This window comes from Lotus japonicus, chromosome 4 (genome assembly GCF_012489685.1).
Source record: "Lotus japonicus ecotype B-129 chromosome 4, LjGifu_v1.2".
Lineage (NCBI taxonomy): Eukaryota > Viridiplantae > Streptophyta > Magnoliopsida > Fabales > Fabaceae > Lotus > Lotus japonicus.
The window spans coordinates 45137969-45161911 of record NC_080044.1 but is presented as its reverse complement, the minus strand read 5'-3'; the positions used below and the strand labels follow the sequence as shown (position 1 = coordinate 45161911).

The 23943-nt window shown below is 41.5% G+C and overlaps 1 protein-coding gene across 1 annotated transcript in view; it reads right to left on the bottom strand.

Moving 5' to 3' along the window:
* LOC130714046 (expansin-like B1) overlaps positions 1 to 23943 on the bottom strand; it is a 42473-nt gene that overhangs the window by 5136 nt on the left and 13394 nt on the right. The gene's annotated exons all lie outside the window — the stretch shown is intronic.

Below are 23943 nucleotides of genomic sequence, written 5' to 3'. Positions count from 1 at the left end.
CATGCGTATCTTCATTTATTCAAACTTGAATTGGTTAAATGTCAAGTTGATTGTATTTGTTTTAAAATGTGCAGGTTACGAGCCTTGTCCATATCTTTTTCGGAGACAACTCCGCCGGTTTCAAGGAATAAGTCCAACTATCCGAGATTGGATTGACCACATCGACAATCAGACATGGAGTCGAGCATGCGATGAGGGTGGGCGTCGATATGGCCATATGACAGCAAACTTATCTGAGGCCGTTAACAAAGTGTTGAAGGGTGCAAGAAACATGCCTATAATTGCATTGGTGAAATGCACATATGGGAGGATGGTGGATTACTTTGTTCAGAGAGGTCAGGCAGCAGCTCGTGAAAAGGCCGCTGGCCACATATTTTGTAAAAAGGTCATTGTAGCCATAGAAAAGAATGTTCTACTAGCAGGTGCTCATATCGTGCGCACGTACAACATCGATAGGACAAGGTTTGAGGTGGAGGAAGGTTTTAACCTGCGCAGGCATCGCAATGGGTATGTCTGGTCTTTGCGATTGGACAATAGAACATGCAAATGTGGGCGCTTTCAAACATTCAAGCATCCATGTGACCACGCAATCGCTGCTTGTATGCATCAAAGTTTAGACTATTGGAGTTTAGTGGACCCTGTTTATACGCTCCAGAGCATATTGGATGCGTATCAGGGACAGTGGTATCCCATTGGCAATGATCTGAACATGCCACCGAGGGAAGGGGATCGAATTGTTCCAGATCCGTCCACCGCTAGGGCGAAGGGTCGTCCTAGATCGACTCGAATAAGAAATGAGATGGACTTGATGGAGCCTCAATCGAGTCGAAGATCTGTTTCTCTACAGAGATAGATGTTGTTCTTGTGTGTGAGGGATGTTCTTGTGTTTGAGGATTGTTTTTATGTTTGGGTTGTTAGAAATCTGGTTGTGATAATCCTGGATAAAGTCAAGAATCGTGAGCATCCACTTTCCGAACAAATTATTTCGACCCTATAATTGCCTGGGTTCACGAAATCTTTGTTGGGATAATGCTTGACAATCAATCTGTTTCTTGGCACAAGAGAACAGATTAAGAAAGTAGAGAGATGTTGTGTTGTTCGAATTTCTGTTTCAGAATTCTGTTTTCTGGTTTTCTGTATGTCTTTCCTTAGGCTGCAAGCAACCTTATATAGAAGGTTGTGTTTGCACGAATGATCACAATTGTTCCGAAAAGTCACAATTGTTCCGAAAAGTCACAATAGTTCCGAAAAGTCACAATTGTTCAAACAATTTCAAACTAGGGTCACAACTGTTCAGAAAAAATTTCGAACGGGGCGCCAGCCAAGGGCTCCGCCCCTTGGACCCCGCCAAGGGGCTCCGCCCCTTGGACCTCGGTTCGTATTCGCGGTCAATTATGCGTTGGCTCACCGAGCGTGCACTCCGCACTAACCTGACTCGATTCCGAGCCTAACGCGTAATTGCATCAGCCTATAGTAGATCACATTACTACTAAAATACATTGATGATTCTAAAATCACCAACAAATCCCCCCCCATTTTAGCGTAATCCTTGATCTATTCAGTTTATAGCACACAGATATAACGATCAAACAAATGCATAAATGAAAATATCTTGCGATTGAATTTCCATTTTAGTACAAATACACATTCCAAATACTCGAGAATCGGGGTGTCTTTAAAGATTGAACCCGTCAACCCATTTGAATATCTAAAGATACTGTACACATATGTTTCTACAACACTCTACTATTCATACTTGACACTTTACAAGCCATGTGTCCTTATCCAATAATAAGCATATAGGAAGCCAAGTCCAAGCTTCTTGAAGCGGCAAAACTTCATGCTTACATAGGTGATCCTTTTAATCTTGCACCTGCATTTACAATTTTCCAAAAGAACCATTAAGAAGATATACTTCAACCTAGCCATCACTTGCAGGTCTGAGCACATACCTTGGGAAGATAAACACAAGTGCTCCAATCTCTAACTATGATCTTTCCACATTGAATTCAGCTTCTAACGTTGTATTAGAAGGGAATTGGGTATAACATAGGTAGTAGATTTAAATGGACTTTAATCCCATTCCAATTACCGACTTCTTCACTAAGTCTCTAGCTAACCCCTTCGTCAAGTGGTCAGCTAAGTTTTGTTGCGACCGAACAAACTCAATGGATATCACCCCATTCAAGATTAATTCCCTAATCATACTATGTCTAACACCCAAGTGTCTAGACTTTCCATTGTACATTTGACTATAAGCCTTGGCCAATGTGGCAGCACTATCACAACGGATAGAAATTGGTGATATCGGTTTAGGCCATAATGGAATCTCATATACCAAGTTTCTTAGCCATTCCGCTTCTTTACCAGCAGCAGCTAATGCTACAAACTCTGATTCCATTGTAGAACTAGTTATACATGTTTGCTTCTTGGAAGCCCACGAGATGGCACCTCCCCCAAGCAAGAACACCCAACCACTTGTAGAGGATGAGTCTTCAACATTATTTATCCAACTAGCATCCGAATAACCCTCTAATACCGAAGGAAATCCCACATATGACAATCCATAATTCATAGTACCCTTCAAGTACTTGAATACCCTAGTTATTGCATGCCAATGATGTCTACTAGGATTACTAGTAAATCTGCTCAACTTTCCAACCGCAAAAGCAATATCCGGTCTAGTGCTAATCATAACATACATCAAAGAGCCTATAGCTCTTGAATATTCGAGCTGATCCACAGGTTTACCTGTATTTGGCATAAGTTTTTCACTCGGATCCATGGGAGTACTAACCGGAGAACAACTTTCATGATTAAACTTCTTGAGTATTTTCTCAATGTAATGAGATTGCGTAATTACAATCCCCTTATTCTCCCGTTTAATCTTCATACCAAGAATAACATCCGCTTCTCCCATATCCTTCATGGAGAACTTTGATGACAAGAAATTCTTTGTTTTATCAACTTGATTTTGGTCCGTGCCAAAGATCAACATGTCATCCACATATAGACAAATAATGACTCCTTTACCGGATGTATCAAATTTGCTATATACACATTTGTCAGCTTGGTTTAGAATAAAACTACTAGACAAAACAACCTCATCAAATTTTTGATGCCATTGCTTCGGAGCTTGCTTCAGCCCATACAACGACTTAACTAGCTTACACACCTTATGCTCATTACCAGGCATTACAAATCCTTCCGGTTGCTTCATATACACTTCTTCTTCCAAATCACCATTCAGGAATGCTGTTTTGACATCCATTTGATGGATCACTAGATTGTGAATAGCCGCTAAAGCAATCAACAATCTAATAGTAGTGATACGAGCAACTGGAGCATAGGTATCGAAGTAATCAATCCCTTCCTTCTGTCTAAAGCCTTGGATTACCAATCTAGCTTTAAACTTGTCAATTGTACCATCGACTTTCATCTTCTTTTTGAAGATCCATTTGCAACCCAATGGTTTACAACCTGGTGGTAAATCAGATAATACCCAAGTATTATTTTCCATGATAGAACTCATCTCTTCATCAATTGCTTCTTTCCAAAAATCAGAATCTCGAGATTTCACAGCTTCATCATACGTTCTTGGATCCTCCTCTATACTATAGCAATAATAGTATTGATTATCAATCTGATCCTTTGATCCCTCAACTAAATATAATTGAAAATCCGAACCATAAGATTTAGGTTTTCTAGCTCTTTTGCTTTTCCGAGGTTCGAGTGTCTCACTTGGTACATCAGTTGAATGATCATCCTTTGTAGGTTCATCCGACTTAGATATAAGGTCCTTTGGTCTAGGTATAGAAGAGAAACAATTCTCATCAAATATGGCATCTCTTGATTCTATAATTGTGTTAATAGAAACCGAGTCATTAGGTTCTATAACATAGAACCTATAGGCTTTGGAATGTTCAGCATATCCAACGAAGATGCAAGCTACACCCTTTTCACCCAAAGTTTTCCTTTTAGGATCCGGGAGTCTGACCACGGCCCTACAACCCCAAACACGTAGAAATGTTAAGTTGGGTCGTTTCTTATACCAAAGTTCATATGGGGTAGTCTTGTTCCTTTTATTAGGAACCCTATTTAACAAATAGCAAGCCGTTAACATGGCTTCTCCCCAAAACCCTTCACTCAAACCAGAATAGGATAACATGGCGTTCACCATTTCTTTAAGAACTCTATTCTTCCTTTCAGCCACACCATTTTGTTGAGGTGTATAAGGTGCCGTAGTCTCATGAATGATTCCTACGGATTGGAAGAATTCAGGATCATAATATTCACCACCTCTATCCGTACGTAATGTTTTAATCATCACATTCTGTTGCAATTCAACTTTAGTTTTATAAACTCTAAATTTATCTAAGGCTTCATCTTTAGAATGCAACAAATAAACATAACAGAATCTAGATGCATCATCTATGAAAGTGACAAGATACTTTTTATGTCCTAATGATGGAGTAGCATGCAAATCACATAAATCACTATGTATCAATTCAAGTATGACAGATTTCCTTGTTATGCTTTTAAAAGGTTGCCTAGTGATCTTTGTTAACATGCAAGTTTTACACTTTTCTATATTTCCATCAAAAACAGGAATTAAATCATCTTTAGACATTTCAAGCATTCTTTTATAGTGTACATGTCCTAGACGAGCATGCCATAAAGATGAATTGGTAACATTCAAAGAAGACATAAATATAGAACCAGAATCATTAGGAACTCCATTCAAATTCAACATAAACATACCATTATTATAATATCCAAATCCTACAAACACACCAGACTTTGATAATACATATTTATCAGATTCATACACTTGCTTGTATCCAAGCTTATTCAATACAGGACCAGAAACTAAGTTCTTACGTAGTTTAGGAACATACAAAACATTAAACAAAGTAATAGTTTTTCCAGAACTGAATTCTAACACCACGCTTCCTTTGCCTTCAACAGGATCAAAGAGATGATCTCCCAAGTAGAGGACAGATCCATCTTCCACTGGAACAAAAGTCTTGAACCAGAAACGATCCTTGCAAACATGTGTTGTGGCGCCAGAATCAATCCACCACGCAATAGCATCATCCTTGTTCTTGGGATTGGTCCTTAGACCCCTTTCCCGAACCACTTGCATTCGCGTTATCATGCTTCTTTCCAGAACGAAAATCCCTCTTGAAGTGGCCTGTCTTACCACACTTCCAGCATTCTAGTTTCGGTTTCTTGTTAGAACCGAAACTTCCTTTGTTGTTCTTGAAAGCACACTTCTTTCCTTTGTTTTTGTTGTTATTGTTCTTACTACCCTCCTCGATCATATTAACCGAGGGACCAGCAACTTCTTTTCCTTTTCCCTTGTCACTCTCCTGCGCTCTTAGAGATTCTTCTATGCGCAAGTGACTTCCAAGTTGGACCAAAGACAATTCGTCTTTTCCATGCTTCAAATTGTGTTTGAAATCCTTCCATGAAGGGGGCAACTTGTCTATGATACTTGAGACAGATATTGTTTCATCCATCTTCAATCCGTGCAGTGTGAATTGTCCAAGAATTCGTAGAAGTTCATTGTATTGTTCCATGACAGACCTTGATTCAACCATTTTGTAATTGTTGAAATCAGTCACCAAGAACTTCTTACTGGATGAGTCCTCTGCCATGTACTTGGCTTCAAGACAATCCCACAATTCCTTTGCAGATTCCACATTTTGATAAATATCGAATAAAGGATCAGACAAACCGTTAAGAATGTGTCCTCTGCATATGTAGTCGTCATTCTCCCACTTTGATCTGCTTCTTATATTTTCAACAGTTTCTTCCTCCAGAAGTTCAGGAATCGGTGTAGACAGAACGTATACCACCTTCAATGTTTTCAACAAGGAATGCATCTTCTTCTGCCAACGCCTGAAGTCTTGTCCTTGAAACTTGTCCAATTTCCTGAACTTAGTAGTCATCTCCTTGACAGCGCCTTCTCCAGCCATGATTATCAGTAAAATAATTTGTTCGTTTGTTAGAAATCTGGTTGTGATAATCCTGGATAAAGTCAAGAATCGTGAGCGTCCACTTTCCGAAAAAATTATTTCGACCCTATAATTTCCTGGGTTCACGAAATCTTTGTTGGGATAATGCTTGACAATCAATCTGTTTCTTGGCACAAGAGAACAGATTAAGAAAGTAGAGATATGTTGTGTTGTTCGAATTTCTGTTTCAGAATTCTGTTTTCTGGTTTTCTGTATGTCTTTCCTTAGGCTGCAAGCAACCTTATATAGAAGGTTGTGTTTGCACGAATGATCACAATTGTTCCGAAAAGTCACAATTGTTCCGAAAAGTCACAATAGTTCCGAAAAGTCACAATTGTTCAAACAATTTCAAACTAGGGTCACAACTGTTCAGAAAAAATTTCGAACGGGGCGCCAGCCAAGGGCTCCGCCCCTTGGACCCCGGTTCGTATTCGCGGTCAATTATGCGTTGGCTCACCGAGCGTGCACTCCGCACTAACCTGACTCGATTCCGAGCCTAACGCGTAATTGCATCAGCCTATAGTAGATCACATTACTACTAAAATACATTGATGATTCTAAAATCACCAACATGGGTTGCTTGTGTTTGTTGTGTGTTTGTTGATTTTGTGTTTGCCCCAATAATGTGGTGGAAGTACGCAACTGTTATGAGGTTGTATTAATTATGATGAACAAGATGAGAAATGAGTTTATGATTAAACTAACAATTTTCACTTCTATTCATTAATTAACAAAAAACAATACAATAGATCAATGATGAGTTCGGTGGGATCCTGTTCCGCAATTAGGCCAAGGTGTGTCTCTCGCTACTCGATATGGCCTACCCTCCTGTTATGCTTCGTTCTCATGTTGGCTACCTTGGCCGTAAGAAAATCCATGTTAGATGTTGGGCTCATTGTCTTCTACTCCAATTGCTTGGTTCAAGTCAAACACAAAGCTAGCCTGTGCATGGCTAATCACATCTGGGTTTGCAACATTCCAGAATGATGGTCAGGGGCCCAACACTTCAGAAGCTCGGGGGATATCCAACACTTCTGAAGCTCGGGGGATATCCAACACCTCACTTACATCACCGCCTCCCCATCTAGGTACAGTGCTCCATCCTTGGGGGTCAATGTGCTGCATTTCCGGTGTCCTGAACTGGTCATAAATCGGCTGAGGCTCCTGATGAAAATATTGTTGTGACTGTGATTCACCGAAATGCATGTCCGGAATGTATGGCTGTGAGCCAGAATATTGTTGTGACTCCGGCATCTGCATATGTGGCTCTTGGTAGTGTTGGGAACTACCAGATGACCCTGACACATTTGCAGGAGGTCTCGACCCACCACCAAAAAAGTACTGCCGGTATGAATCACCATGATGTAGGGGATACAATGAGTACTCACCATCTCGGGGTGGTAGAGTACCTCCATGTATAGTTACATCTTGAGCATGCACCTCTTGCAAATTCTTGCCCAAACCCTGTGCTTCATCTCTTCAAACAGGTGGTACGTCTGCACGTGTGGGACGTGGTAAGTCAGTAGGCATGGGTTGAACTGACGCGGCAGGAACAATAATCCTGTTAAGCTGGTGGCATAATGTAAGGCAACATGCGGCTTGGCTTTGCATTTCTTCAGGTGTATACGTACCACGACCGACGTCAGAAAGTCCATACCACACATGATGAATGTGTTCACCCTAAATTAGTAAATAAAATAAAAAGTTAGTATTTCAAAAATTACGAACGTAGGAACAAAGAGAAGCAAAGGTTATATAACATCACAATTTGCCTTGTTGTCGAACTCCGGCGCGTCAGCCAACAAATGGAATGTTGGGCGTACCACTTCATGTAAGGGTCATTAGGGCTAGCTAACGTATTAACCACGGGTTGCTCAATCGTCCTGTGGTGTCTTTGCTCCCACATCTGTATAAAGGGCATCATGGCTGTAACCCAATCTTCCTGTTCCTCCCCGACAAGGAAATGTCATGCATTTCATCAATTTGATATGGTGGGTCTGGTACCCCCTGAAACATGTCAAACTGTTGCAAGGCTCTATCCGGTTGGTGCCACTCAACAAAGGTGTAGCATATCATTGGCACAACTGATCTCCACAAGTGCATACTTTGCCGACACCGTTCCGGTAGCGAATTTAGAACAAGATCTGGGTATGGCCTCCACACAAACTACACATTTAAATTAGACGAAAAAAATTAAGAACATAAACATAAAATGGTTGAGACAAGATATCAAAATAATATAATATTAGCATAACTAACTCACGTCTTCAACTCTCAGTTCGTCAATTTTGATCTGCCACAAATCAATTTGATTCTTTTGACGACCAACGTTTCCTCCCCACCTGAAATAAAATTTATTAAAGATTTATTAAAGGCTTATTTTGTCGCATTTATGTGAACAAATAAATATAACTAGTTATAAATTACGTGCATACCTTCCTGCGATGGGGCGGCCGAGTGGCAATATTGGTATGCTTTCGGGGGCAGTCATTGGAATCCATTCCCAAGTCAATATTTGGAGCAAATAAGTACAACCACCGATTTCTTATCGTTCATAACCGGTTGCCTGGCATAACTCATGATAGAGAGTTGCAAGCACGGCCGAACCCCAACTGTATGTGGAGGCCAGAGCTAAATTCTCTATTAGTAGTAGATATCTTAGAGGCACATGTGATCCCGTGTGATCGGGTAATAAGAAAGTGCCAATCAGGCGCAAAATGAATGCTCTTGCAGCAAATTCAGCTTCTGCCGGCGCAAGTGCACCTAGGTTTTGAAAATTAAAACACTGGTTTAACCATTTCATGTTTAAACCACTTCCTCTAATAGCACCTGCCGGTGGAACGACTCCTAGTGCACGAATAACGAGATCGGACCAGTCACACCATGTCACCCCGGTAACAGGTTGCCCATCAATATTTAGTCCCAGCTGAACGGCAACATCTTGAAGAGTGATGGTGCACTCTCCAAACGACATATGAAAGGTGTGCGTCTCGGGCTGCCAACGCTCCACTAGTGCTGATATCAACACTTTGTCTTGTTTGATAGAACCAGCTAGAGCGGCCTCGTAAAATCCAGCCAGTCGAACATATGGTTTGATTTGTGTTGGGACACCATTCAAAGGAATGTGGGGTAAACTCAGCTTCAAGACTTTTTTATTTGTTTCGTTCAAAACATATCCCGATACATTTTTGTTTTGCTTCACCAACAATGTCGGATTTTTTGGGCCGAGAGTTAGCACTGCTTCATATTTACAAAATCTTCCTGAAGTTATTACATGCAACCGAAAATTAGGCATCAAATAAAGTTTGAGACTCAAATACAAATGATAAACTAAAATATTTGAAAGGTAAGATTGAGAGATGGAGTTAGAAATAATTACCAACAATAGAGAGACTTTTAGACTTGAGAGAGTTTGAGGGTAGGTAGAGCTTGAGAGGTATCAAACTTATCACTTGAGAGTTGAGAAATGAGGCTTAAAAGATGAGAATTGAGAGAGTTGGAGAGGTGAAGCCGAGCATGCATGGAATATAACTTCAGCATTTCTGGGGGTCCTTTTATAGGGGTTTGAGACCGCCAGAAATGGCACATTATGGCCGACAAAGCGTTCGCGAGGTAGGACGCGAATGCCTCTGCAGCTCTGCACCGTGTCACCCATCACCACAACACCGTCAGCCATTCGCGTGTCAGGTCGTGAATGCCCTCTGTTCCCCAGTCAACAAACAAGAATGCATCGGGAAGAAGGATTCCTCCTTGTCTTATTAGCATTCGCAAGGATGCTCGCGTATGGCTCTTGTTCAACATGAAAAAGCTTCAGTTCATGTCATTCAGTACTGACTTTGTCATTTGTCTTATTACCATTCGCAAGGAACCTCACGAATGACATAAATTCCTTGTCAGAAATTACCCTAGACAGCTAATTTTTTTATTTTTCACCCCCTTTTTCAAATTAATATTATTTTTCACGCCATTCAGAAAAAAAAGCCTCATCCGAGCGGGGTGTTCACAACTGAGTGATCGTGGTGATCGCTGGAGCGGGGAGCGACAACGAGGAAGCCGATATAATGGGGCCCGCCAGCAAGATGATCGTAGAAGAGAGGATCGCTGCCGTACCCCAAGCGCTGACAAAAAGGAAACACTGGCCACACAGAAAAAGGGGGCGGAGGAGACCTTCAATAAGGACCTTGAGCCGCCGGTTGGGTCAATAAATACGATTGCAGGTGGTTTCGGCGGAGGCGGGGAAACGGCTTCGGCGAGGAGAAGACACGTAAGGGCAGTAACGTCAGTACAGCAATATGAGACCCCTTTCGGCTTCCAGCATCCAGATATCGTGATATCGTCGGCGGATTTTGAAGGAATAAAGACGCACAAGGATGATCCGGTGGTTGTTATGATAAGGATAAACAGCTTTAATGTGCGATGAGTTCTTCTGGATCAGGGAAGCTTTGCTGACATCATTTATGGGGATGCGTTTGACCAGTTGGGATTAACGGATAAAGATCTGATGCCTTACATAGGGACGTTTGTAGGATTCTCGGGCGAGCAGGTATGGGTACGAGGGTATATCGATTTGGACACAATCTTTGGTGTCGACGAGAATGCCAAACTTCTTCGAGTAAGGTACCTAGTGTTGCAGGTTGTGGCTTCATATAACTTCATCATTGGAAGAAACACACTCAATCGCCTTTGCGCAGTAATTTCGACAACTCACTTGGCGGTGAAATACCCGCTGATGTGCGGAAGAGTGGGGAAGATCGTGGTGGACCAGAGAAGGGCGAGAGAGTGCTACAACAACTGTCTCAGCATGTACGGAAAGAAAGGAGCCGGCGAGAGACACAGGTGCCACGAGGTTGAGATTTTAGAAGACAAGCGAGAAGGGTCGAGCGAGCGGGAGCAAAGGACAGAACAGGTCACTGATAGGAAGGTAAAAAGGCAACGAGACAGTTAGAGTCAAGGCAAGCAAGGTGATAAGGCAGGAAAAAATGGGTTATTTACATACATCTTGGCAGAGAAGCGCTGGGCTGGAATTATTGACGACTTGGAAAGGTATAAATTCAGTAGGGGGTGCTGGCAATCGAGCCCAGGCTCACTTCCAAACACGAACAGCGATTGGAGAAGTTGGTAGAGGACAATTTTGACCTCTTCAGATGGAGCCCAAAGTATGTAACACTATGGGAACTTCCGCGTTTCAAGGCACCAGCTCTTTTGAGCAAGGGACCGAACGAGCAGAAAGGGAAAGCAGCGATGAGCCGGGAAATGGACCCAGGAATTCTCCAGTGCCAAGGTTGCAAGCAAAAGGGAAATGAGCTGCTCAGGCGGGCTCAGGAAAAGTAAAAGGCGGGAAAGAGAGGCCCGACATACCGCGTCAAGAATAAGGGAAGGCTAAGGCGAAGTAGTGGAAGTCGGCGAGAACAATGATCCTCGAAAACAAAAAGGTCAAATGGAATGAACAAGAGAGTGAATCAGAGGCGAGCTGGCGAGAAAGTCAACTCCGCAACAACAGTGAATGGGTAGCGAGTACGTCAGGCACGAAGGGCGAGGTGCAGAGCGTAATACTTTGACTTAGGGGCTTGGCGACAGGGGTGAAGATACAGCCGAGGAATCAGATCAGAAGGAATAGGACCAAAAATAAAGATGCACTCTTTTTCTCTATCTCGGGAGTTTTTTAATGAGGCATCCCTCAATGTAAAAAAAATCTTTTACAGATGAAATACAAAAGGATATTCACCAGCAATACTCCTAACTCAAACTGCAAAGATACGGTCGCCCGGTGGGAAAAATTCCCCGAAGGCGGCAATCCCAACACGACCTTGATGTCTGGGGATTGCTCCGAGAAAGTCCGGCGCGAACCGGTGCTACCCAGATAGCAACTCAATTAACATGTCACGTTCGCTCGGTGGGAAAAATTTCCCGAAGGTGGCAATCCAAACACGACCTTGATGTCTGGGGATTGCTTCGGAAAAGTCCGGCGCGAAGCGCTGACTTCTCGTTGGCGATGTGTGCGGGAAAACGACTTATCCCCAAAATGGGGTGGGTCCCTTATCCCCTTAGTCTCCCCGAAATATGGGAATACGAGGCCTCCTTGAAATATGGGCGAGAACATAAACTAGGCGTAAGTATGGTTAAACCTATATGGCCATTGGGTCCCTAGCAATGTAAGTCCTTGTCGAGACAAAACCGCCAAGGCTCCACCTGCTCTTACGGGAAATATTGGTGTGGAGAAAAGCCTTAGTTCAAAGCTTAGCAAAAGTCCTAGTTTCTTTGGCACACCTTCAAAATCGCTACACGAGCGCGAAAGGAAAAACGATGCCTACAAGGCGACGAGGCGATCACAAGGCGAAAAATTCAAATGAGGCCTAAAAGGCGACGAGGCGTTCACAAGGCGAAAAATTTACAACGAAACCATGCGTAAATTAAACTAAAAAAGGAATAAGAACAATAATCGATTACAAAAAGGGATAAGGAAAATCAGTGCAAAAATAATTATGTTAAATTGACATCTTCTCTTTTTCAATTTCAGCAGCCACGAAACGCTCAGTAGTGAAGCCTAGGGGATCGTCAAGGCCAACAAGCCCATGCGGAGTAACCCTTTTGAAAGCTCCCATTCCGTCGAGGCTAATTCCCTTGTAGAGATGTTGGACCTTGTAAGATCAAGATTTGATAAGTGGTTGCATCTCTATATTTTGATGATTACAATTAAGGTTTTTGAGGATGAACAATTATGGTACTCTAACGTTTGTCTTTTTTAGTTGTGACAAACAGATTCTGATTCTGACCCAAGCTTATTCAATCAGAAGATAAAGACCCAAGGGTAACCAAAAGAGAGTTCTAAAGCTTACCATGTTCGCTCAGAACAGTGGCAAATCCTTCAGAAGTTCTGAAGATAGAAGCTCTCAAGAGGTTTTGAAGAACCAGAGTCAGAAGTTCTGAAGACCAGATGTTCCAGTAGGAACGATCCAAAAGTAGAAGACTCAAGTTATGAAGATCTGCAAGAAGTTGGCTCTGAAGACCCAAGCTATTCTAGCTCTAGCATTAAGAAGTTCTGAGGAACATGCCCAGAAGCAGAAGTTGCAAGGTCAGAGGATCCAAGCTTCCGTGTGACTATGATCAGAAGCTTCACCAACGTCCATCCGAAGCACCCCAGATCATAAGTTAGCTGGTGAAAGGATAGGTCGTTGTCATAGTACACATCGTACAGTCATAGCCTGCCCGCCACCTACCTCGTTCAGTCTAGCAGTCTGATATTACAAGATTGCCACTCCAACGGACAAAACCCTAGCAACGGCTACATCAAATGCCTTGGAGTATATAAGGGCTGAAGATAGAAGAAAGAAGCTAAGAAACTTTGCAGATAATCCTGAATTCATTCTAACCAATCTCTTAGCAATATTTCTTCATTGTTTTTGAACATCTGAGTTTACCAATAGCTTTTCAGAAGCATTTCTTGTAAACCCAAAACCTTTTACAAACACATTGTAAAGTTCCTTAAGAGACCAAGGTTGGTCGGATCTTGAGAGGACTGAATCAAGTTTGGTTCCGTGTTTAGCTAGTCTTGAGATGATCGGTTGAGCAGCTTCTTGAGAGGATACTAGTGTGAAAATTTGTGTATTGTTAGTCACTTTGCAGGTTGCAAGTGTAGTTGTAACATTCATTGATTTTAGTGGATTGCCTTCATCAGAAGAAGGAAGAAATCACCTTCACGGGTGGACTGGATTAGCTTGAGCTTTTATCTCAAGTGAACCAGGATAAAATACTTGCGTGCTCTACTTCATATTCTTTAGCACCTAGTTCTTATCTTTAAGTTTGTCAAAACTTCAAAAGGGGAAACTTTTGTTTAAAAACTCTATTCAAACCCCCCATTTCTAGTGTTTTTCGCACCTTCAATTGGCATCAGAGCTCTGGTTCTGATTTATACACTTAATAGTGATCGTTGATCCAGAACCTAGTGTGAAAAACAACGATGGCTCAAGCCAGTACTTCCGCTGACAACAACAACAATAACCAACTCAGAGCACCAGTCTTTGATGGTGAAAAGTTTGAGTACTGGAAAGATAGAATTGAAACTTATTTCCTTGGCACTCACCCAGATCTCTGGGCTATGGTCATGGAAGGCTATACTGATCCAGTAGATGCTTCAGGAGTGAAGATCCCCCGTACTGAAATGACAGACGCTCAGAAGAAGCGTTTCAAGGATCATCACAAGGCGAAGTCCATGCTGTTCAGTTCAATATCATATATTGAATATGAGAAGATCTATGACAAAGAAACAGCAAAATCCATCTATGACTCCTTGGTCATGACGCACGAAGGAAATGAAGAATTTAAGGAGACTAAGACTCTTGCTCTCATAAAACAATATGAGCAGTTTAAGATGAAATCTAGTGAAACCATTGAGGACATGTACTCAAGGTTTCAAACTCTGATTGCTGGAATCAGAATGCTAAACAAGAGCTATACTACTTGTGATCATGTCAAAAAGATCATCAAAAACTTGCCTAAGGAGTGGATGACTTTTGTCACTGCACTGAAACTTTCCAGGAGTTTGAACTCCTTGAAGCTAGAAGAGCTTGTGAGTCATCTCAGAAGCCATGAGATTGAACTCAAAGAGCACAAGCCTCAAAGGAAAGACAAATCTATTGCTCTTAAGTCAAAATCTGACAAGGCGAAAGCCTATCAGGTAGAAGAGGAAGATTCCTATGAAGAACTATCAGATGCTTCTAGTGATGAAGAGCTATCTCTTTTCACAAAGAGATTGAGCAAGCTCTGGAAGAACAGACAAAGCAAGGGCAAAGGACCGAGGAAAAGTAAGGGAAGATTTGAATCTTAATCTGATCAGAAGAAGTCCTCTGGGAAGGAAGGCACCTGCTTCGAGTGCAAGGAATCAGGGCACTACAAGAGTGACTGTCCCAAGCTAAAGAAGGACAAGAGACCAAGAAAAGTCTTCAAGAAGAAAGCTCTTGTGACATTTGATGCGACTGACTCTGATGAAGCTGAGTCAGAAGAAGATGAAGCTGTGGAAGCTCTGATGGCTACCACTAGCAGAGATGCTGAAGCATAGGATGATATGAGAGCTTCAGAAGATGACTCAGACTCTGAGAATGACGATGAGGTATTCTCTAACTTTTCTCCATCTGAGCTAAGAACTACATTATCTGAAATAATGGAGAAACATGGTGTGCTTTTAAATAAACATAAAGAGCTTAAAAGAAAATATGCTGTTAAAACTAGTACATCAGAAGTTCATGAGAAGTCAGTCTCTGGACTTATTGAAGAGAACCATTTTCTTAAATATGACAACTCTGTTCTTCATGCTAAAAATATCATGCTAGAAGATCAACTTGCATCATATGATGTTAAGCATGAAACTCTCTATGAGAAAGCGTTCCAAAGGTTCCTAGCCTAAGGCATAGACAGAAGTCTTATGGCTTCAATGATCTATGGCGTAAGCAGAAATGAGAACAGAGGTATTGGCTACTCCCAACCCATGAGAGGTGAGCCATCTGAGCCCAAACGCAAACCTTTGCATGAGCATTTTGTTTCCGCTGGAACTGTCATTCCAAAAAAGGTTACACCCAAGGTGGTAAAACCAAAGGGAAAATTCAAACTTGACATGTCTATATATTATAATCAAGTTCCCTTGTATTATCTTCCTGTTGCACCCAAAGTTCCGGGAACTTCTGGGAAAACTAACAAGAAAGGACCCAAGACATGGGTACCTAAGACAACAATTATTCCTGTTGCAGACATCTTATGTAGCTTAGTTAAGACACCTGTCATGGTACCTTGACAGTGGATGCTCGCGACACATGACAGGCTTAAGGTCTATATTCCAAAAACTGATGCCGCTTAAGTCAGGAGGAGACGTTGGCTTTGGAGGAAACCAGAAGGGAAAGATCATTGGAAAAGGTTCCATAGGAGATGGAAAAATTCCAGTCATTAATGATGTACTTCTGGTGGAAGGATTATTGCATAACTTGCTCTCCATAAGCCAAATAGCTGACAAAGGTTATGATGTGATCTTCAATCAAACCGGTTGTAAAGCTGTCAGTCAAACAGATGGATCTGTTCTGTTTTCTGGGAAGAGAAGAAATGAAATTTACAAAATCAAATCTTCTGAACTGCTATCTCAGAAAGTCAAGTGTCTCATGTCCGTTAATGATGAGCAATGGGTTTGACACAGACGTCTAGGGCATGCCAGCCTCAGGAAGATCTCTTAACTAAGCAAGCTAAACCTCGTCTGAAGTTCTCATCAGAGGCTCTGTGTGAGGCTTGTCAGAAGGGAAAATTCACCAAGAAGCCTTTCAAAGCAAAGAATATGGTATCTACAACAAGACCCCTTGAGCTACTTCACATTGATCTCTTTGGACCAGTGAAAACTGAATCCATTAGAGGAAAGAAGTATGGGTTAGTCATTGTGGATGACTACAGCAGGTGGACATGGGTAAAGTTCTTAAGGCACAAGGATGAAACACACACTATGTTCACCAACTTCATTACCCAAGTTCAGAAGGAGTTCCAAACTTCAGTGATTACTGTTAGAAGTGATCATGGTGGAGAATTTGAGAACAAAGCCTTTGAAGAATTGTTCAACTCTCAATGGATCTCTCACAACTTCTCCTGTCCTCGCACTCCTCAACAAAATTGAGTTGTTGAAAGAAAGAACAGAACTCTTCAGGAGATGGCTCGCACCATGATGCAAGAATCAAGTATGGCCAAGCACTTTTGGGCAGAAGCAGTCAACACTGCATGCTATATCCAGAACAAAATCTCCATCAGACCAATTCTGGAGAAGACTCCTTATGAGCTGTGCAAATGAAGACAACCTGATATCTCTTACTTCCATCCTTTTGGGAGTACTTGCTACATGCTCAACACAAAGGAGAAATTGGGTAAATTCGATTCTAAAGCTTTAAAATGCTATTTTCTTGGTTATTCTGAAAGATCAAAAGGTTTTAGAATTTATAATATTGTCCATCAAACTGTTGAGGAATCTATCCAAATTAGATTTGATGACAAGCTTGGCTCAGAAAAGTCAAAGCTGTTTGAAAGATTTGCAGATCTCAGCATTGATCCATCAGAAGCTAATCAACCAAAGGACATCCCAGAGGATGTTGCTCCAGAGGCAGAAACATCAGAAGATGCTCCAACAACTTCTGATCAACTTCAGAAGAAGAAGAGAATAGATGCCTCTCATCCAGAAGAACTGATTATTTGAAACAAAGATGCTCCTGTCAGAAATAGGTCCATGCTCAAACCTTCAGAAGAGACTCTTCTGAGTCTGAAGGGACTTGTATCTCTCATTGAGCCCAAATTAGTTGATGAAGCTCTTAAAGATAAAGGCGGGATTCTGGCAATGCAAGAAGAGCTAGATCAGTTCACCAAGAATGATGTCTGGTCTTTAATGCCTAAACCCAAAGGTTTCCATGTCATAGGAACCAAGTGGGTATTCAGAAACAAGCTGAATGAAAAAGGAGAAGTCACGAGAAACAAGGCAAGACTAGTGGCTCTAGACTACAGTAAACAAGAGGGGATTGATTACACTGAGACCTTTGCTCCTGTGGCAAGGCTTGAAGCTATAAGGCTAGTAATCTCATTCTTAGTGAATCACAACATCATTCTTCATCAGATGGATGTCAAGAGTGCCTTCCTCAATGGCTACATTTCAGAGGAAGTGTATGTCAAGCAACCTCCTGGCTTTGAAGATGACAAGCATCCAGAGCATGTCTACAAGCTCAAGAAGTCGCTCTATGGACTGAAACAAGCTCCCAGAGCTTGGTATGAAAGGCTTAGCTTCTTTCTTCTAAAGAATGAGTTTGTAAGGGGTAAAGGTGACAATACTCTTTTCTGCAGAACCTATAAGGATGATATTCTTATAGTTCAGATTTATGTTGATGACATTATATTTGGTTCTGCTAATCCCTCTCTTTGCAAGGAATTCTCTAAGATGATGCAGGCTGAATTTGAGATGAGCATGATGGGAGAGCTCAAGTACTTCCTGGGAATTCAAATTGATCAACGACCAGGAGTCACTTATATCCATCAGAAGAAGTACACCTTGGAATTCAACATGAGTGACTGCAACATCTCAAAGACTCCAATGCATCTACCATGCATTCTTGAGAAAGAGGAAGTTTTCTCTAAGGTTTGTCAGAAGCTTTATCGTGGAATGATAGACTCTCTTCTTTATTTAACAACTTCCAGACCTGATATATTGTTTAGTGTGCATCTCTGTGCTAGATTTCAATCAGATCCTAGAGAGACTCACTTAACAGCTGTTAAGAGGATCCTCAAATATCTGAAAGGAACCACTAACCTTGGCTTAATGTATAGAAAAACATCAGAGTATACACTTTCAGGTTTTTGTGATGCTGACTTTGCTGGAGACAGAGTGGAAAGGAAAAGCACCTCCAGAAGTTGTCATTTTCTTGGAGCAAATCTTGTCACTTGGTCAAGCAAGAGACAGAATACAATTGCTCTATCAACTACTGAAGCAGAATATGTCTCAGTTGCCACTTGCTGCACACAAACCATATGGATGAAGAATCATCTGGAGGACTATGGTTTGTTTCTGAAGAAGATCCCAATCTTCTGTGACAACACAACTGCTATCTCCCTCAGCAAAAATTCCATTCTACACTCACGAGCAAAGCACATAGAGGTAAAGTATCATTATATTCGAGATCATGTTCAGAAGGGCACTCTATCATTAGTGTATGTTGATACTGACCATCAATGGGCAGATATCTTCACTAAGCCCTTAGCAAAAGATCGGTTTTTATTTATTCTTGAAAACCTGAACATGGACTTTTGTCAAGAGTAAGGTATTTTCAGAACCTCTGACCATGGTGCTTCTGAAGCCATCAGATGTTACCTATTCAGAAGGTACTCGATCAGAATGCACTTAACCCACTGGTTAAACTTCTGTGGTAGACAACAATACACGTGTCACTTCTTTTGTGACATAGTTCCTTGTGTCGCGTGGTGTATCTGCTATAATGATGGTACCTACTCTCCTCCACTATGTTATTTTCTGACCAAGTATTTTACAAACCGTTGATCTTGCTTTTTGCTTTATGCTCCTTAAAATCTCAACGGTTACTATTTAACCCACTATACACACGATCTCTCACACAATCTAATCCACACACTCACTCAAACGGTTTTCAAACTCTTTGTGTGCATTGCATTTCATTCACTCTTCTCCCTCCAATATTTCCTTTCTCTCTGAACCCTAAACCTCGCATACCTGAGAATCATGGGAAAATCAAGGAAATCAAAGGCAAATGTTACTGCTTCCTCCAAACTAACTGCCGAAGAGCAAGAGAAGCAAAGATTTGTAAAAGCTCAGCAAATCCTGGACGCAGCAAATGTGGTCACCTGTGTTAAGAAAATTGAAGAACTGGTTGTGTGCAACGAGTCAAGGGTGGACTTCGAAAACCTGGCTGAACACGGGTTTGACATCAGGGATCAAGTCGATCTGCAAGGTTGGTCTGGCTATTTCAATCGACTCTGTGGTCCTATCTACTACAAATTGGTTGTGGAATTCTGGAAGAATGCAGTTTGCAACGACTACTACGTCGTTTCTCATGTACTGGATAGGAAGATTGTCATTTCTGAAGAATCCATTGCAAAGTTGCTGGGAATGGAGTTTCAACAAGGGAAAAGAATCAAGAATGTGGATGCTAATGTTCCTGGCATGAGGAACTTAGTCAATCAGGCTATTTATGACAATTGGTCTCTGGAGAGGACCAAGTATGCCATAAAGGAATTGAAGCCAAAAATGAAGATCTGGCAGAAGATTTTCATGTACTACATTCACCCCAGAACAGGAGGAACTGATTACCTCAATGCAACTCAGAAGGTAATCATGTACTATATTTCTAGGGGCGAGCCTGTGTGTTTGCCATTTCTGCTCTTCAATTATCTGAAAGAATGTGTTGAGAAGTCAAGGACTACTGCAATTGAGACCAAGAGGTCTATCTCCTACATTCCCTATGGCAGGTTGCTCTCAAATATCTTCACTCAAAATAAACTGGTCAAGACACTGTCTGACTTAAGCCTTCATGATGATCTGGCTATGTCCATTGGAGATGCTCTCAATGGGACTAAGTTGAAGAGAATGCAGATCATTGAGAAAGTTCAAGTTGAACCTGAAGAAGATACATCTGAAGAGGTTCGTCATAAGAACTACCCTGTTGATGACTTTCCTCTCTGGTCTAAGAAGAATAATCCAGCCAGCATTCTGGAATATGTGAGAATGCTCAGAAGTGAAGGAGATCCAATCACTCTTGAGGAATTCGTCAAAAAACTTCCTGACAGTCCTCCTGAGATAGTAACAAGAAAATCCAAGAGAACAACAAGCAGCAAGCCTTCAGATCCTATGGGCAAAGGGATTCTGATAGAGGAAACGAAAAAGATGAAAGCTGCATCAAAATCTGTGGTCATCAGGGAACCAATTCCAGAACGTCTTCCTAAAAGAACTCTAGTGTAATCACCTCAGCAATCTAAGTCTGAAAGCTCTGAGAGCTCTATGGAAGAATCTTCTAGTGAGGAAACTGAAGATGATGATACTCCCCTGGCCAAGAGGCAAAAAGTTCTAGTTGGGGAGGAAGTTGAGCAAGACATAAGGGAATCTCCAGAACCAAAGCAAGCATCTGAGAGTGCTTCAGAGGAACGACGGGAAAAGAGATCAAAGATTGCTTCTGATCCTGCAAGAACTGCCAAACTCACCTGATCAATCACCCTCAGAAGTCCAAGTAAGGCAATTACTGAAAGCATTAACTTAGATTCTGCTTTAGTAATTATTCCTGAACAACATGTGCCTATATCTACTTCCCTACCTTCCTCAACCCAAACAATTCCACCTCAAACAAAACCTCACACACAAGCCATTTCTTAGGCCGAAACACAAGCCCCCCACTCAAACATCCAAACTGCTACCACTTCCATTCCATCCATCCCAATCCAAACCTCTTCCACATCCACCACAACTGAGTCTGTACCTCTCTTCAATTCTTTCATTAAGGGTATTGCTCAGAGTGAGGCCACCTTGAGAAACTTGGTTCAACAATTCTCACCCAAGCCTCCATCCACCTCAAGAACTCTTCTAATAACTGAATTTGGTGAGATTCCTGCGGTGGAAGACAAAGAAGATGATGATGTTCAGATTCTAGAACCTCCCTTCAATGTGCAACCTATCCAGCAGGTAGCCTCCTATTTTGAAGATGTGTTCCCAGATGCTGCTGCTGAGTCCTCTTATGTGTTCTTGTCTCACTACTCCACAGTAAACTCAAGAGATCTGAGTTTCACCTCGCCTGAGAAGACAGCTACATCCAGGCAAAGACAAGAGACCATTCCTGAGTTTGAGCATATGGATGAATCAAATCATTCAGGACTAGAGAAGGTTCATGTGAATGAATCAACTCCTTCAGGACAAATTAGAACTGAGATTTCTAATGCTTCAAGCTCTAATGCAACCAAATCTCCTCAGCCTATCATGACATTGGCACCCTCCTTCAGACCACAAAGTCTTATTCAACTCATTCAGGAGTTCTCTGAAGAAGCAACCAGAAGACTACAATGGCTATATCAGGTAACTGATAATCAATTTGATGCATCTTTGGTTGATGGTCTGTGGTCTGCCTTCGGAAGATGGTCAGAAAGAAGGGCTTATGAGCTTCAGAAGCAGCTTAGCAATGAGAAGCGTCTGAGAATTCATGATGCCTCTGAGAGAGCCTATGAGCAGAGGCAGAGGGTGTTACACAAGGTTTGTGAACCCATGAGAAGAGCAATGGCTGCAAGAACACATGTTGTCTCTGAACGTACCTCAGAAGATGCTGAGATGATTCCAGCAGAAGTTGCAGAGGACAGTACTAAAGAGATCATCATTCATGAATCTGCAGAAGTTGATGAAGTTCAGATGGAAGTACCTACTCAAGTTGAGGCAGAAGTTCAAACACCTACAGATGTTCCTATTCAAGCTCCAGAACCAGCTCCACACCCGGAAGTTGCTCTCCTGGCTGCCAGAATTGATAGGGTTCAAGATGATCAGCAGAGACTGTTTCAGATGGTTGAGCATCAAGGCAACATTCAGAATGAACAAGGTCGGCAGATCCAGGAATCCACTAGCAGAATGGAGTCTATGATGAAGTATCTGATTGAGAATCTACCCTCCTCATCAAAGCCTTGGACCCCTCTCACCTATCTTTCATGCATATTTATTATTCATCTTATATGTCTGTGAATTTATTCTATGTTTGACTTGTTCTATTTTCTTATGTGTTTCTGCTACAATTTACTCAATGCACCGTCCACATCTCTTAGTAACTTACATGCATTGATGTTCCATCAGTTTTATGCATGTTTTTCTGTTACTTCTCTCCTTTATAATCTGTTGCTTTCCTTCTTCTCCATCACAACTCAATTCAATTCAACTCAATTCAATTTATTCCCTTCTCTTCTCAAACCAAAAATGTCTTATATTGAATTGATCTCTGAACTCAAGGCTCTGGTATTTGACCAAGTCTTTCCCTGGAGTGTTAATCTCTCTCTCTCTCTCAAACCCACTGTATGCACACTCTTCAGGAAGTTCTGAAAGAACTCCTTCGCCTGGCCTCTCGCCGGAAGGACCTTGAAGTTCAATTCGAGAGCATTTGTCTGCTCATTGAACATGAAAAGAAGGAACGAGAAGATCAAGAAGAAGTCGGTGAAGTGCTTCAAGCTGCTGCCTCCTCTTCTGCCATCCATGAGAGTGAGACTCTGAAGGAAGAACTGGCTGCCCAGTTAGCTTCCATTGATCAGGACATTCGTCGTCCTTTGAACCTTCAGCTCATTTCTATGAAGGAATCTCGTGCCTTCATATGTGTCTAGGAATTGTTCTTCTAGTTTTTTTTTTCTATCCTCTGTACTCATTTCCGTTCATTAATAATAACATGCGTGTTATCTGCGTTAATTCTCTGTTGTTATTGTTTTTGTTTTTCACTCTTTTTGCTTATGACAAAAAGGGGGAGTACATAAAATGGTTTTTGATAAACTTTTAATTTTGTTTATATAATATAAAACCAGTTGAGGAGAATAAGTATCAAATACTTATAGCACATAGATATTGCCAAGCGTCCTAAACAAGGAATACATTTTGTTCAATCTTCTGAACAAATATGCCTCTAACGCCTTATCCCAATACACCTGGACAATACTCTATGTTTCCAAGTGATCTATGCAAGTTCTGAACCATCAATTTCTGATGAGTATACATTCTTCTATGCGTATCTTCCGATCACATCACAAGACTCCGAATCTAGACTCTTCATCATTTCATCAAGTCATAGATTCAGGGAGAGTCAGGGGGAGACCCCAGCTCATAATCAAGTGTAATACTAGATTCAGAAGGAGCAACATAAACCGTTACACAAGGATAAGTTTAAACTCTGATCTCTTCTCTCTTGTGTATTCAGTTTATTGACTAAGAATTGATCATCAAAATACTTGTTTTGTCATCATCAAAAAGGGGGAGATTGTAAGATCAAGATTTGATCAGTGGTTGCATCTCTATATTTTGATGATTACAATTAAGGTTTTTGAGGATGAACAATTATGGTACTCTAACGTTTGTCTTTTTTAGTTGTGACAAACAGGTTCTGATTCTGACCCAAGCTTATTCAATATGAAGATAAAGACCCTAGGGTAACCAAAAGAGAGTTCTAAAGCTTACCATGTTCGCTCAGAACAGTGGCAAATCCTTCAGAAGTTCTGAAGATAGAAGCTCTCAAGAGGTTCTGAAGAACCGGAGTCAGAAGTTCTGAAGACCAGATGTTCCAGTAGGAACGGTCCAGAAGTAGAAAACTCAAGTTTTGAAGACCTGCAAGAAGTTGGCTCTGAAGACCCAAGCTATTCTAGCTCTGGCATTCAGAAGTTCTGAGGAACATGC